Raw genomic sequence first — 12,429 nt, forward strand, 5'->3', positions numbered from 1 at the left:
TAAATAACAGTAAAGAAAATAGGAACTATTGTATGGTTTGTGTATCTTAATCATCAATTTTACATGAAATTCTACTATTTTTTTGTAAATAAATTGAAAGTTATCTGAAATTGAGTCCAGTCTATACAAAAGACTGGGGTCTCTAACAAGTTAAAAAGGACTAAATTTTAAAAGTAAAAAACTGAATATAATCTTAAAGCAGAGACTCAAAGGAATCGAGCCTTAACCAACACTAGTCGGGACAGTGGTGGTGTTAGGTGTGTTGATGATGATGGGGAAGTGGTACAGTCGCCATCAGATATATCGGAGCGGCCAGGGTGTTCACAATATCTGAACACGCACTCTAACGCCTTAATTGACAATAGAGGCATGCTCAGATATTTTTGAGCACCTTGGCTGCATCGATATATCTGTTGGCGACTGTATAGTGAGTAAGACAAGATGAATCTTAACATACGAATCGCAGATTTGGATAAATTACATAAAGTTTGATGATTTTTTCGTATTAGGTACCTATTTTGGTCATAATGCAAGATATCATAAATTGTTCCCGCCCAAGTACTTACAATCCCACGACCCACTTCAAACGACTACCAACGAACAAACCCAAACGGATATTAGAATGCAATAAAAAAAAGCACTTACCTAATACACCTAACGTAAAAAGCCACAATGTAAATCGTGCGCCTATGACATTCTCATTGGTTAAAAAGGGTTAAGACAGCTGTCAGATTGGTCCACAACCAAAAGGAATGAGTAATGGACCAAGATAATCTGTGACAGATCCGTTTTACAAAAAAGCCGACGGTTGACATAGATAAATAAGATTATTCAGGCATTTTTTTAACCTTGAGCTTTGATTCCTGGCTTTAATTACTGGAATTCTCACAATGTGGTTTGTTTTTTATTGATTACCTACGTAAATGTAAATTCAAGATATGTAGTTGCATTTGCATGTGACATTACGATTAAATTAGCATGCAGTTCAATCTGAATTACAGGCAGAAAGATTAATCACGGAGGAGATCGTGACAATCGCGACATTAAAATAATAGTCGCGTCGTCAATTGTTTTATTTGCAGAGCATAGTGTTTATCACCATGACGCTATTTGCGGCGCATATACTCCGTGTATCAGATAAGCCGAAGGTGTAAAATAATTATTTTTAAAAATAAAACAAGGTCTATTATTTAGGTAGGTTAGTAGGTACCTACACCTACCAGAAGTGAATAATTTTTATTTGAAAATTCTGAGTTATCCTAATAGGTACATATTTTCATAAAGAAATTAAGTGTTGCCATATTATTATTGTTTTGATTCTATCTATAAATAAATAAATAAAAATCGACTCTGTAATAAAACGGAGGCAATTTGTCTGTTTTAAAATCAATTGCTTCTAAATATGTAAAACCCCAAATTTCTATATTCCGAAAAAATAAAACGCCCCATGTATATTTTTGTAAAAACGCGTACAAATATAACATGCCATAAATTCAGTGGCAACAAGCAAATAAATAGCTGCGGATTATTTTAATGACGAGATCGTTAAACTAATACACTTTTAGAGGTTTCAACAAGACGTTTGATACAATTACAATGGCGGACAAACATGTAAAATTAATCTAGATCGGGGCTAAATCCAGCGCGTCTTGAGCGGTGGCACAGGCAAATGAGGAGGGATTATCAGTAATGGCGCGACCATTCCGCTGCACACGTGCTGCTATGTGCAGTGTGCACCGCGTCATCGATTAGCTGCTGAGGATTTCGATGGTGTTAGTCGTGAGAACTATTATATTATTATAGTCTGTGGTGTTAGATGGAAGGTATTTCGTGGGAACACACGTATATATCGCGTTTGGGCGGTATTAGTCAACGATTTTTGCGTTCGCAACTACATACATTGTTGTGATTGCGTTGATTTTTGTAATAAAACGATTTGGATTTTTTACTTACCTACTTTATTTTAACTACGACGATTCGAAAGTAAACTACATATCTAATAGGTATACGACTTCATAATGTCAATACATATTTGTGTCCCTATGTGTAGTTTGTCAAGTAAATTCTATATGTCAAAAAACATGGAGAATCTGTGGCAGTGTCGAGAACTAGGATGTTTACCTATGTTATTTTATAAAATGGCTTAAATATTTTTTCACAAATCTATTTATATTTTGGTTTAGCAAAATGGCACTCTTTTTGTTAACACATGACTGATTTTGGAATTGATAACCTTAATTAATTTCAACGGACTTAATCTCGTATAATACACCTCATTTGGGTACTTTTTTCGACCAAACGTCGATGCACTTTAACGAGGTAAATAAATACGCAATTAAGTTCCGTTTATTCTTTATAAGGCATTTTGTTCCAACGTTTCACCGAGTTTCAAATGTTTTACTTTAATATTAAGATTTTCAATTAAATTAAACAGGCTTCATCAAACTTTCCTCACCATCAATCCATAAAGACAAATCACCATCCACCCAAAACACGAAACAAAGGCATCGTAATAAACGAACACAAATAATAGATACATCATTTGTGTTCTCATCAATAAAGCGGCGAAATCTTAACATCTCCCCAACATCTCAATTTCTTGTATTGAAAACAACAATAATATTTCCTGAAACAGGATATTTATTTAAAACAAGGCGTTGATAAAGTAATTTTCTTTTAACCTTAACCATGTCTTTATGGAGTGGCCATTACTTAGCAGTGCTACACAGGCCGCTCTGAGCAATGACTCCATATTAATCAAAATGCCATATTTTTATCTCGCTCTTTGTGGTGTCTTCCCTTTCGCACAAGTCATGGATATCTCGCTTTTATATCATTGACGAAAACTCGGCTAAATACTATCGTGGATAATCGGAAATGAGCCTTAATTTGGGGTTGAAAGCGATCGTTTTCGTTTGTGACGTGGAGCGTTTTATTACCTTTTGATCCGTAGCATTAAATTCAGGTTCTGCAGTCTTACTCTCCTGAGACGAAATTCGGTCTTTTTTTTCCTCTCTCCATCACGGAACCTTTTTTCGCTTTTTCTGAATGGACGTAGGAAAGCATTTCTTCCCTCGTCCATTTCTTACGCATTATCTCGTAATCATTAGTTGAACCGTTTTCTTGATAGGGTATTAAAGGTTTTAGACAACTCTATTAGATGGTGGCTATTACTTGCCATCAGGCAGTTTACAAATACATATTTTAAAGGTATTTATAGGACTATTTAACTTTTATATATCATAATATTTTGGACCTAAAGATCTCCCTTTAAAATTCTATAATTATGTACTTATATCACTTTTCTTGATATACTTGTTGCATTTTTTGATACTTCTAAAACTATTTCCATTACAATACCTAAGTGAACCTTTTAGGCTCCTGAAATATCTTGGTTGGCCGACAAAAGATCTTGCTAATAATCTTATTTTTTTAATAATCTTTTAAACTAAGATACCACGTACAATGATATTATATAACCATAGATAGGTTATACTCATACTTGAGGAACACAAAAAATACTTCCATATTTATTTCTGTGCCTACGAAGAAATCTGTTATTTTTGATTAATTTTCTCATTCCATCCATCTTTCTCACACTCGTTGTTAAACATAAGGTCGTCTATTTCTCTTTCAGTGTGCGGGAGCTCGTTAGCACGTGCACATTTCTCGCTTATCCAGCTACCACTATAGGCAAGTTGTCCAATTTGTCACAAGTTAAGCGCTTCAATTTTGGAACGCCTATAACCTATCTTGAGTTATAATATCATTGACCACGTATTACTGCCCGGCTCTGTATAACAATTTGACTAAAAACATGGCCAACGAACCTCTAAAAACAAAAGCCAAACAAAGGGATGGCAATCTAATAAACATCTCCCCCCAGCTGATATGAAGCACATGCGACATGTCAGTACCTGTCGACGTGTGGAGAAAGATAATACATCCACCGTCTATTTATATATAGGTATCTTGTTTATATTCGTTGTTTGCATCTTACGGCGGCGTTCTAACTTACGAAACTTCTATTCTGTTTAGTTTATTATGTAATAAGGTATTAAGATTAAGTGCCTGCGTTATATGTAGGTAGACTTTTTGATGGTGATACTGAAAATGAACGTAAATACATTTTTGATTCACAATTACATTGAAAGGTACTTACTTTGTCACTAATCAGTCAATCATCATAATCATCTTATCTCGTAGCGCCGTAATCCGTAGCGATATTGTAGAAAATATTTTTTCGTTTAGACCTAGACTCCTTCTTAGGATACAATTGTCCTGTGTATGAGACAAGAAGAAAAAAAAATAGTCATGGAATCACCACGTCAGGTAACTTGTAAATTTCCTAAAGTTGATAAGAAAAAATATTTCAATATTTACATACATACTTACACATACTTTAGATGGCCATTGAGATTGAGTACTCCTAACTAGTGGTTATCTATCATAGGTTCATGAGTATTGTTATTCAAAAATGCATATTTAATACTGATATAATACCAATCCAATGCTCAGGGCGGTCGGGCGCATTGTTATAGGCGGACCGAGCAAGCACATAATTAAATGCGTTTTCTTTATAATTTTGCTCTTTAAATGCATCGAGAATGACGCCCAAAGCCAGTGGCACGATGAGTTAACCGAACTTTAAGATTTAGATCAATCAATAAGTATGTGACACGAGGGCGAACATTTGCATAGAATGGGTCGGTGTTAGGACATCAGTCAAATCGTGTGACTGACATTCAACTCGGCTTAATGTTTACAGGATGATGTGAGCTGAAAAATATTACATACTTTAAAAATATTATTGATAATACCTACTTACCTATAAAACAATCGGCAGAATAGACAATAGGTATTTTGACATGTTATGAAATTTGAATTGAATCATTTAATGACTAGGGTAGAGGTGGATACAGATGAAAACATCAGAGCTAGCGTGAATTAAATAATGTATCGAATGATATTAGTGATTGAACTATACTTGTGTATATAAATGTATATATATATATGTATATACATATCATTATTTTCTCAAAATATAGTATGTACGTAGATTAAGAATAATATTCGACAAAAATAACTTGCACTGTGACAGGCTTTATTGGTTTAGTTTAGTGCTTACATTGCATTCACGCTCGCTTTGGTGAATCGATCTGTAAATAAAAAAATCGTGATCTCAAAATAATTATTTTTATTTCATTTCAGGCATACTCCAAAGACAGCACTCGACACCAAACTGCACCTGCAAAAGAAACACACCTTGAAATAACTGAACCTGAACACCATGTACAATAAAAGGGATCGGTACTCAAATAAAACCTACAGGCAGAAAGCATTAAGGCGTTCGGGGTAAGACGCGCTATTGTTGTCATATCGGTAGATAAACTACAGCATTAATCAATGGACTACGACAATGGGACGCTTACCTCAAACCAAACTCACATCAACCGGCCCTGACAGACCTTTGACCTCCCTTATAGTAAACCCGCCGCAATCAACATTGCCGTTTCAGACGAGTTCTACCTCTTGAACTTTGACCTAATTCGAATGAAAATAAAGTTGTCTATTCCTTGTAGTTTTTTGATAGAATTTGATTTAAAGGAAACGAAAGTAGGATCGTAGTGTCAAGTTACGCTGGCAGGTATTCGTATATAATAAATGACTATGCTATTCATAGGTACGTACGCGATAACGGTTTTCATTGACAATCCTAACTTTCATGTGATTGCTTTGAGGCTAATTAACATAAACATCGTTAACCTGACTATAACGGAAAGTATTATTAAAAAAATAAATGTGTGATTAGAGATGGGTAGCGAGTAAATACTCACGGGTAAATACCGAGTAAATACTCAGTATTTACTCAATATACCCGTATTTACTCGTTTATACCCAAATTGGTGGGTATAAACTATTTAGAGTGCTGAAAGGAGCATATAAATTTGAAATATAGGTGTATTTTGTAAGCCGCTACTGGATTAAGTATTTAAAATTGTAAGAAATGTATTTTTAAGAGGGGCACTCCATACATGTAACTAATTGTCACAAAAAAATATTTCAGAAACCACCAACGTGCTGCACATCATGAAATGGGTCTTTAAAAATAAATGGAATGTTTCTAAGAACTTTTTTGGATAAATTGAATATTTTTGGAAAAAAACTGTTTCAAAAGGCCAAAATAATATTTATATCTCTATAACTTTTGAACCAAAGTTCAGAAAACATATGAAAACATATCGGGAGATTAGCCGTATAATGGAGTACAAAAAACAATATTTTGAACATCATCGGTTGAGCCATTTTTGAGTTTTCTTTAAAAAACCCTTAATAAAAGGTCGTAAGTGCCGCGTAAACACGCACTTTTGCGCGACATGCAGTTATCTAGAACATCGATAGAATTTAAGTACCATATTTTTAGAGTAAATGCCTTTTTATTTAAAACAAAATTATTAACTATGCATTATCACAATTTGCCTCTCACTGATAATTACCTTTTTTCCAAAATTAAGCATCCAATATGCTTTTTATTTTATAGATCTTGTTAATACACGTTAGCACTCTTCAATAAAAGACAATTTTGTTCTTAAATCTCACTTTTTGAATATTTTATAAGCAATCGTTTTTACCCACCTAGATGAGTAAATACGGGTATTTATCGGGTGCTTTGAGTAAATACCGAGTAAATACTAAGTATTTACTCACTCCTACCCATCTCTATGTGTGATCGGTAGGTACCTAATATAAAGAAAGAAACAGCTGCCCGCATGTGAAAAACCGTTAAAAAAAATAGGACTTTAAAACATGGAGTAATATTGGATTCAAAAGCATAATAAACATAATATGTTAAACCTATGGAGTGAAGAGATATCATTAAACAATTAAGAGCAAGTATTAAGGGTGAAATCACATCTGTCAGCATCGAGCCGCATTTTATATATGAGAAATCGCTCGTTAGTATGAAGATGCGTACGCATGCGGAAAGCTGAAAGCATGCGTACGCATCTTCATACTAACGAGCGATTTCTCATATATAAAATGCGGCTCGATGCTGACAGATGTGATTTCACCCTAAGACATAAAAAGAGTTGACTTAACTAGTAAATTTAATAGTAGGTACCTGTACCTACTTAAGTAATTGCGAAGTGCTCGCGGAGCTCGGCCTTCGGTCTTCGCATTTAGACACTTTAATTACTTACTTATACTCGTATTGTTCTGTGTTTGAGCACTTTTGTGAGCAGGTTCTTTATATGTTTTTTTTCTCAACTCAGTTTTTCGATTTTTGAAGTGAAAACTTCTTTAGCGGCGCTGGGCGCTTTTTGAGGTGGGGAAAAAATGATAAACTCGAGACAGCGTAAGGCGATCACGTGACCGTAAGGGGCGTGAGGCGATCACGTGACCGTAAGCCCCCCGTAAGGTGGCCACTCATAATTTAAATGGCATTTAAATCAATAAAGAAAAACTCAATGTTATCTGACATTTATGTTGCGGACTCCTTTTCAATACCTATGTTCAAATAATTTGACGTTGTCATGGCAGTATGTAAATAAACATGTCAATGAAAAAGTGTGATCTTATTTGAGAATGATAATAATATATAATAAATAAACAGAATACCTCCGCTAAACGTATTATATGTATCGTGTTACCGGGCGTCGGTAACATAGTGAGGTGAGTTTTCACTTCTATCGGCACTCCCGGAGTGCAAACGTTGTTGCTTGTTTCTATATGACAGATATTCAGTTTTAAGCTATGCTCGCGATGTCTACAGCTAACAGAGCCAGTAGTATTTAAATTATGAAACAGTCCTAATAAGTTTTATTTATGTATCAATATTTTTCCAGGTCAAACTATCCATGAAAAAAACACGGTTTTCTCCTTGCTAGTGTTAATTTAACAAATGCATGCAATGCAAACCAAGATGCATTTATTAACAACTCAATTAACCCGATGAATTCCACACAAGAAAATAATTAGAGCTATGTTTGCTATGCAAAATCAAACCCCTAAAGATAAATAAAATTAATTTCCCCACCATTTGAAGTCAACGTTTAATCACAACCCTCCAGAACTGAATCAAAATGATTTCATTAGTCTCCGAATTTGCACATCAGAGCATGCACACGATCATCACTTACTTTCAAAAGCTAGTAACTCGTTTAATCTTGTTATTGTGAAACTAATCTATTGCGTTAGTAGTTAAGGTTCACTTTAGAATATTGAACTCTTAATAAAATCTAAGGATAATACAATAAACCGTTGATCCGGTTTGAGAGAATTACAACTATTGCGATCTGAACTTTGTTACGTATGTTTTAGGATTGTTTTAGGTTGGGTTGTTCTAGTTTTGGTATGTAGGCAGACAGGATTAGTTAGAAGTCCGTATTAATCATACATCGGGCCCCTTTGTTTCAAGAGACGTCAACAACTCCCTCTTACAGTCATAAGGACGATATTCTATGTTAACATTTACTTAACTAGTGTTCAAATATATAGAAAAAACAATAGCGTGAATTTCACTAGAGACGCTATCCCTGACTAAAATTGCATTAAATGTAAAAAGACCAGTATACGAGTAAAACATATATTTTACTTACTAAAGTTTTTATTTTTATTTATTTTTGGTACCTGTAGTGTCACTTTCGTCAGGAGGTATGTTTTGGACACGCACAGAAGAAGAATCGACAGTTCAATAATCAATTATATATACCTACATTCTTAATTATTATTCATTGTTATTTAATCCTCAAGTGCATAAAGATGTATAAATTTAATGTATAGAAATTAAAAAATAAAAATTAAGTAATGAGAGTAATGAGAATAAATATACTGATTAATGTATATATGTATAGGATGTGTAACTTAACAAAAACAAATTTAATTCATTTTCGACCTTATCAGAGAGAACCACTGGAATTAAATTACAAATATTTAAATTTCCAATTTGAACGAATAAACAATTGTGGTCTGCTGGGTTTATAACTGTTGATGAAAATATTAATTGGAAAGCGCATGTAGGAAAAGTTGCTTTAAAACTCTCTAGTTTCACCTATGCTCTTAGAAACATAAAAAAACAACAGATTTGAAAACGGCCATGAGTGCTTTTTACGCGTTCACACAATCGTGGCTCCTATATGTGATTACTCTATGGGGTAACAGCACCAAGGTTTCAAACCTGTTTGTTCTACAAAAGGAATGTGTCAGGATTCTCGCCAATATAAGAACGCCCGATAGTTGCAGACCGTTCTTCAAGAAATTTGGTATATTGACTCTACCATCTTTGTATATTTTAGAAGCCTATAAATTCGTCCGAAAGCACCCAACCCTGTACTCTAAGACCAAAGATCATTGCACTTATCACATGAATCTGCGCCATAAAGACAGATTAGCCCTGCCAAGTAGTAACTTGCAAATGAGCAGTAAGAGCCCTCATATGACAACCATACGAGTTTACAATAACCTACCTAAAGAAATAACCAAAGAGGAAAATTATGGTAAATTTGTTAACAATTTGAAAAAATATTTAATTGAGCAATGTTTTTATTCCATACAAGATTATTTTGACTTATATAAATTTCAAAAATAACTGTATTACTTATTATTGTAAAGATTTTTTGTGTGTAAGTTCTTAGTTATAGTTTTGCAATACCCTAACAGGGTCTCATGTTGCGCCATAATTTTGTAAGTTTTCACCTGTATTTATTTGTACCAACATGAACGCAATAAAGATATTATGATTATGATTATGAATGTGTATGTATGTAGAGATGTGAATCGAAATGGCAGAACTGAACAACTTTGTGGATTTGTATTTTAAATTGTAAGGTAAGAGTTAGTACTGAGTTACCATATATTTTTTTATAGCAGTAATTTTTTTAAACTGCTTTATTTTATACTATCATCATCATTATAAAGCTGGCTTTTGTCGGTGGAGCAGACGCTAGTTTCGCGGTCCTCGGCCAAGTTCTTTAGGTCCCTGTATGACACAACATTTGTTTTTTCTTTTAGATGTTGTGTATATTTATTATTTAAGTAGCTTGCTTTTGGTTTTCCTTTTGCTATCCTAAGCATGCTATAAGTCCGCCATTTGTACTCTTCATTTATTGTGCAATAAAGTTTAAATAAATAAAAAATAAATAAAATATCCTAGCTTCTAATATATGATTTTACAGATAGTGTCCTATCATTCAACAAGTCCAAAGTGGTCAAGTGACTTGTCTCGTCTATGATAGGTGACTTACTGTTCCTAATTTTGAATATCAGTGTATACGGGAATATTCATTAAATAATAAATAATAAAATAAATACAGTAGAATCCGATTAGTACGACTTCGCATATAACAACCAACCGCTTATAGCGACGTAAGTATAAGCACTTGTTTGGTTTTAGTATGAGCTACTATGAAAGTACAACCGTTTATTACGACTCCGCTTATAACGACCGACCGCTTTTAACGACGGAAATTGACACAAAATCCGTCCGTCAAGTCCGGTTACAACGACGAGCGACGTAATTTTTACAAATAAATTGTCGGTAAGAAGCTTACTCCGTCCCGCGCACCCAACTCCCCTCCCCCGTTTGCCTATACGCAGCAAGATGAAAAACTGTGACTTTTCGTGATCTTGCAAACTAAATAAAACCCAATTCGCATTATTCAATTGAGCTTAAACTTCACATACATAATTATGTAAGTTGGGTGACAATGCAATATTTTGGTACCTTCGAGCTAGGTGGCCATAGGAACTGTTTGATAAAACAACGCATCCTAATTGAGTTTGGGTTTGTAAGAATTGTTTCAATTGAGTATAGGTTGCTTGTTGAAACAAAAGTAAACAGTCCGCGATAAAGGCTTGAGTCAAAATTTAAATGTTTGAAAAAAACTTATTTATTTTTTGATTGTCGATGTACGATTGTCACCTTGATTAGATCCCTAAAAATTACGACTTTTTATTTTACGGGATTCGAGTAATTTGCGGATGATGAGTGAGTACGCGAACCTACAAAAGTGGCTTCTTCTAAACACACAAGTCTCTGCATTTAAGACAAAGTGTTGTAATACTAACGTAAATGAATATTTTAATTAAAATGTTTTTTTTTTTCGTTGATTGTCGCATAAGTACTAATAAATACAAAATGATGTCATTATTTTGATTAAAAAAATATATTAAAATTGGCAGTTCGTTTAGTGCGACGTCCGGTTAGTACGACGTAATATCAGCGGTCCCTTGGGCGTCGTTATAACCGGACTCTACTGTAAATATCATGTGAGTCATAATAACGTCTCTCGAGTGTCCCTAGTAGGGGGAGTGCATCCCTATTCCCCTATCGTGAGTGAAAGCTAGGAAACGAGTGACAGACGTAAACTAGACAAATGAACACTGCAATGGTGCCTGCCACATTTGTTACAAGTACGTGGCCAAGACTAATCATATTTTTTGTTGCTGCTTTAAAAAATGTTTTTTGTCCACAACTTATTCAAATATTTTGAATAATCCTGTTACATAAGTTGGTAAATGCTCATGGATTTCATGTGTATAGGATTTTTTTTTTCAGGTAAAGAGTTCTTTGAGATATTTTGAAATTAGTAGGTATGTTACAAAATTAGTACTTAACAATACTTTGAAAATATCTAATTTTTATTTGTCCACAAAACTACTGCCATATTACCTACGAAGTTTTGTAATGTGGTTCAATAGAACCACACAACCTGAAAACAAACACCTAACAACGACCTACCTAACAAGGTATCATTTATTTTTTAAGCAACATTGCCTTGGAGGCCATTTAGAACGACAATTTTGATATCTACTTACTTAAATGATGTTACATCATTTAATTTTGTAATCTGTCGGGCATACATTTTGCTCGTACTAGTGCTTACTAGTACGAACGTCCGTACTTACATTGTATTACCTACCTAAAATTATTTACACCAAACTGATGTCAAAATATAAGTTTGAGTTAGCCACTTGGTCTCCAGTCTCGTGTTGACGCCGTATATGACATACCACCGAACACCATACCTAAATTTTGTCATGACTCTAAAATATGAAATAAAAAACTTTTTTAAAAGCCACAGGAAGTAACGCAACGAAACCCGGCTCCCGCAGCGACTAATAGCGGATATTGGATGCTGAGATTTCGTTCAATCCATTCATTCAATACTTAATTACATCTATCGTGCTGTCAATTATTAATATTTTAAAGAAAATTAGTCGCATATCCGACCTTAGCTACTTAATTTCTCCTGGTTCAGTCTATCAATAGGCTTTGATCTCGGACTGTCTAGAACACAAAATAACTAGTGTAATATTTTGCCTATATCTCTTTTAGTCTACATCGCAAACGGTCTAGAACACAAAATGACCACATTAGGTAGGTTAGGTTCGTTAGGTATCTTCAAATGGCCGAAGGCCAAACCGCAC

The sequence above is a fragment of the Cydia amplana genome, chromosome 2 (genome assembly GCF_948474715.1).
Source record: "Cydia amplana chromosome 2, ilCydAmpl1.1, whole genome shotgun sequence".
In the NCBI taxonomy this organism is placed as follows: domain Eukaryota; kingdom Metazoa; phylum Arthropoda; class Insecta; order Lepidoptera; family Tortricidae; genus Cydia; species Cydia amplana.